Genomic DNA, 5,951 nt, shown 5'->3' on the forward strand with positions numbered 1-5,951 from the left:
TTCCTATACTGCTCTCGTGAATGTTTTATACAGCTTCCCAGCCGGGATGTTAACTGCTGTGTCACACAGTTGTATGCAAAGAGGACAACAAATCACTCATGCCCAGTTTTTGAGCTTTGGCCAGTTCCAGTTTTCAGGCAAAAGCTGCCAAAGCAAAAATACCTATTCTTAAAACTAAGCATCTTTTTTTATATATATATTTCTTCTGCCATTAATTTAATCCACAAAAGCATTATTTTCATATTCTTTAAAAAAAAAACCAAGAAATCCATTTTATTCAACTCCTCTAAGATCTGATGAGAGAACAGTTGTTGAAACATGATTTTGTTTATTTTTAGACTAAGATTATATAGATCATTTGTAAATAGAGAAGAAAAGAGAGGTAGTAGTCACATTCTTGCTTTGATCTTGTTTCTAACCTGAAAGGTTATTCAAGTGATTAATGAAACATAGGTGGTAAATGTGAGAAGGCAATGGCAAGCCACTCCAGTACTCTTGCCTGGAAAATCCCATGGACGGAGGAGCCTGGTAGGCTGCAGTCCGTGGGGTCGCTAAGGGTCGGACTCGACTGAGCGACTTCACTTTCACTTTTCACACATTGGAGAAGGAAATGGCAACCCACTCCGGTGTTCTTGCCTGGAGAATCCCAGGGACGGGGGAACCTGGTTGGCTTCCGTCTGTGGGGTCACACAGAGTCGGACACGACTGAAGTGACTTAGCAGCAGCAGCAGCAGGTGGTAAATGTAATTATCTACCTTTGAAAGCACTCTTTTTGGTGTATGCGTGTGTGTGTGTGCATGTATGTGTATGTTTGTCTGTGTGTTTCTCTGAGGTAGCTTGATTTGCAAACATAGGTGGTAAATGTAATTATCTACCTTTGAAAGCACTCTTTTTGGTGTATGCATGTGTGTGTGTGCATGTATGTGTATGTTTGTCTGTGTGTTTCTCTGAGGTAGCTTGCTTTGCAAACATAGGTCGTAAATGTAATTATCTACCTTTGAAAGCACTCTTTTTGGTGTATGCGTGTGTGTGTGTGCATATATGCGTACGTTTGTCTGTGTGTTTCTCTGAGGTAGTTTGATTTGCAATTTTGTATTTTACATTCCAAGAAACCCCACCTTTCAATGCTCTGTTTAGAAAACAGAAATTCAACATCTCTTCAAATATTCATTCCTGTAACTCTGAGGTGGGTGGTATGGAGGGGAAAGAATAGGTCACTGCGCTGAGAAGAATTATGAGGGTATAGTGACATCTACAGGTAGCACGGATATTGTTAAATATCATTCATTTAACCATCTGCTAAAGAATGGACTGTTCTAACAAGCCTCTCTTTGCCTTCAGTTTGTCCAAACATGCCTTGCCCAAGGTGATCAGCAGGAAAGGTTAGAACAATTAATCTGGAATAGCTGATGTAAGGGATTTTGCTAAAATTAAAATCTCTGTACTAAAAGGGCCTTATTTTACCTACTTTCTTATACCTAGTTTATCTTCATTTTTGGCTCTCAATGACAAAACAGCCAAAATCAAACTTTTCTGTTCCAGTAGTAACAACTCAGGTTAACATGATGTCAGAAATTATTCTTACATTTTCTTAATGAAAGGACTGAGAAGAACAGTAACAGTAGGGGTGTGGCTAATAATAAATCATCCTTGAATTAGGCTCATTAGTATCAATTATTTTGCTATCTGTGGAAAAACAAAACAAATCAGGAAAAGGGAAAGAAAAAATTTAAGCTCCTTGTAGGGTGAGACTATGTTACAATTTTTGTATTTCTCATGGTGGTTAGACATACATAGTGAATAGTTGCTCAACTGAGAAAAAAATTAAAAGATGTAAAATTGTTAGTTGCTCAGTCATGTCTCACTCTTTGGACTCCATGGACCATAGCCCACCAGGCTCTGCTGTTGATGGGATTTCCTAGACAACAATACTGGAGCGGGTTACCGTTTCCTTCTCTAGAGAATCTTCCTAACCCAGGGATCAAACCCATGTCTCCTGCAATTTCAGACAGATTCCTTACCACTGAGCCACCAGGGAAGACCCCAAAAGATGTAATGCTATTTTCAAAACTGTTTATTCTAATGTCTATTAATTGGAATTTAGCAGTCATGTTGCTAAAACATCTTTTCAGTGTCCACTCTGTGCAAAGTGCTACACAAACCTGCTTAAAGGTTTAAAACCCCAACTGCTTAATAAGTTCCTTGTCATTCCTTCATGCCTTCTTTTTATTTCTGTATCTTTCTATTTCCAGTATTTACTTTAACATGAAAGAGGGATATGCTAATATATATGTATAATATATATATTATACATATATATAGAGAGATATAGATAGAGATTTAGGTTACATATATAATATATATAATCTATATATAATATATAAAATATATATACGCTAATATATATATATTATATATATATATCTTTCACCCAACAATTTCAAATGTTTTTTCCATTTCAATGCTTTTCTTTGTATGTTTTTGTTTTATAATCTAGAATATCTTTTCTTTTTCTAAATATACAACTCCTGCTGCTGCTGCTGCTGCTAAGTCGCTTCAGTCGTGTCCGACTCTGTGCGACCCCATAGACGGAAGCCCACCAGGCTCCCCCGTCCCTGGGATTCTCCAGGCAAGAACACTGGAGTGGGTTGCCATTTCCTTCTCCAATACAACTCCTACCCAGTTCAAATGTCCTGTTGTCTAAGTTTTTCCTGGATAAATCAAAATAGAGTTATTTATTCCTTTTTGAATTTTCTTAACACTCTCTCCACCTCTCCTACCATCTTGCTGGGTCAACTCCTTTGCCCTTGGACATGGGGTATCTTTTTTTTGGTGGGATCCAACATTCTCCTGTCAATGCTTGTTCAGCAGCTAGTTGCAATTTTGGAGTTCTCGCAGGAGAAGATGAGCACATGTCCTTCTCTTCCACCATCTTAAGCACGGCAAAAACAGTCAGCAAAAACAAGACCAGGAGCTGACTGTGGCTCAGATCATGAACTCCTTATTGCCAAATTCAGATTGAAATTGAAGAAAGTAGGGAAAACCACTAGACTATTCGGGTATGACCTAAATCAAATACCTTACAATTATACAGTATAAGTGACAAATAGATTCAAGGGTTTAGATCTGATAGACAGAGTGCCTGAAGAACTATGGTCAGAGGTTTTGACATTGTATAGGAGGCAGTGATCAAGACCATCCACAAGAAAAAGAAATGTAAAAAGGCAAAATGGTTGTCTGAGGAGGCCTTACAAATAGCTGAGAAAAGAAGAGAAGTGAAAAGCAAAGAAGAAAAGGAAAGGTATACCCATTTGAATGCAGAGTTCCAAAGAATAGCAAAGAGAGATAAGAACGCCTTCCTCAGTGATCAGTGCAAAGAAATAGAGGAAAACAATAGAATGGGAAAGACTAGAGATCTCTTCAGGAAAATTAGAGACACCAAGGAAACATTTCATGCAAAGATGGGCACAATAAAGGACAGAAACGGTATGAACCTAACAGAAACAGAAGATATTATGAAGAGGTGGCAAGAATACACAGAAGAACTATACAAAAAACATCTTCATGACCCAGATAACCAGGATGATGTGATCACTCACCTAGACAGAGCCATACATCCTGGAATGTGAAGTCAAGTGGGCCTTAGGAACATCACTACGAACAAAGCTAGTGGCGGTGATGGAATTGCAGTCGAGCTGTTTAAAATCCTAAAAGCTGATACTGCGAAAGTGCTGCACTCAATATGCCAGCAAATTTGAAAAAGTCAGCAGTGGCCTCAGGACTGGAAAAGGTCAATTTTCATTCCAATCCCAAAGAAAGGCAATGCCAAAGAATGCTCAAACTACCACACAACTGAACTCATCTCACACACTAGCAAAGTAATGCTCAAAATTCTCCAAGCCAGGCTTCAACAGTATGTGAACTGTTCACAGATGTTCAAGCTGGATTTAGAAAAGTCAGAGGAACGAGACATCAAATTGCCAACATGCATTGGATCATTGAAAAAGCAAGAGAATTCCAGAAAAACATCTGCCTTATTGATTATGCCAAAGTCTTTGACTGTGTGGATCACAACAAACTGAAAAATTGTCCAAGAGTTGGTGATATGAGATCACCTGACCTGCCTCCTGAGAAATCTGTATTCAGGTCAAGAAGCAATAGTTAGAACTGGGCATGTAACAACAGACTGGTTCCAAATAGGAAAAGGAGTACGTCAAGGTTGTATATTGTCACCCTGATTATTTAACTTATATGCAGAGTACATCATGAGGAACGCTGGGCTGGAAGAAGCACAGGCTGGAATCAAGATTGCCGGGAGAAATATCAATAACCTCAGATATGCAGATGACACCACCCTTATGGCAGAAAGTGAAGAGGAACACAAAAGCCTCTTGATGAAAGTGAAAGAGGAGAATGAAAAGGTTGGCTTGAAGCTCAACATTCAGAAAGCAAAGATCATGGCATCTGGTCCCATCACTTCATGGCAGATAGATGGGGAAACAATGGAAACTCTGAGAGACTTTATTTTGGAGGCCTCCAAAATCACTGCAGATGGTGACTTTAGCCATGAAATTAAAAGACGCTTGCTCCTTGGAAGAAAAGCTGTGGCCAACCTAGACAGCATATTAAAAAGCAGAGACCTTACTTTGCCAACAAAGGTCCGTCTAGTCGAAGCTATGGTTTATTCCAATAGTCATGTATGGATGTGAGAGTTGGATTATAAAGAAGACTGAGTGCCAAAGAATTGATGCTTTTGATCTGTGGTGTTGGAGAAGACTCTTGAGAGTCCCTTGTACCACAAGGAGATCCAACCAGTCCATCCTAAAGCAGATCAGTCCTGGGTGTTCATTGAAGGGACTGATGTTGAAGCTGAAACTCCAATACTTTGACCACCTGATGCGAAGAGCTGATTCATTTGAAAAGACCCTGATGCTGGGAAAGATTGAGGGCAGGAGGAGAAGGGGACAACAGAGGATGAGGTGGTTGGATGGCATCATCGACTCAATGGACATGAGTTTGGGTAAACTCTAGGAGTTGGTGATGGACAGGGAGGCCTGGAGTGCTGCAGTTCACGGGGTCACAAAGAGTTGGACACGACTGAGCAACTGAACTGAACGGAACTGAACTGGAAACTCTTTCCAGTGGCTATAAAATCAGTTTTCTGAACTGAACATTCTCTTCACCTATCATCTTTTCCCTTGAGATTAAAAATATTTATGTATCTGTTTTAGCTCTCTTTAGATATTTTTTTTTGTAGTTATTTTTTATTGGAGGCAAATTATTTTACAATATTATATTGGTTGGTTTTGCCATACATTGATATGAATTTGCCCCAGGTTTACATAAGTTCCCCCTCCTGAACCCCTCTCCCACCTCCCTCCTCCCTTTATCCTCCCTCTGGGTCATCCCCGCATGCCAGCCCCGAGCATCCTATAACATGCATTGACCCTGAACTAGTGATATTTTTTAAAAAATAATTTAACTTATTTATTTTTGACTGTGTTAGGTTTTTGTTGCTGTGTGAGCTTTTCTCTATTTGTGACAAGCAGGGGTTACTCTTCATTGAGGTGCACAGGCTTCTCATTGCAGTTGCTTCTCTTACTGCAGAACACAGTCTTTAGGCATATGGGCTCGGTAGTTGTGGCTCCCATTATCTACAGCACAAGCTCCATAGTTGTGGCTCACAGACTTCGCTGCTCAGTGGCATGTGAGATCCTCCTGGACCGGGGATTGAACCTGTGTCTCCTGCATTGGCAGGCAGATTCTTCACCACTGAGCTACCAAGGAAGCCCCTCCTTAGATATCTTGAACATAGGAACAGTCTTGGACATTTTTATTTATGTGCCTTGCACACCTTGGGTGCTCAGAAAATATTTATTGAATGAAGCAAAAGATTTATCCTGTGGATGTTGAATAACAGTTTAAGAATTAGAGGATAAGGTAATATTTAC

This window comes from Moschus berezovskii, chromosome X (assembly GCF_049115385.1).
Source record: "Moschus berezovskii isolate FMDL1 chromosome X, NW_MosBer_1.0, whole genome shotgun sequence".
NCBI classification, from domain to species: Eukaryota; Metazoa; Chordata; class Mammalia; order Artiodactyla; family Moschidae; genus Moschus; species Moschus berezovskii.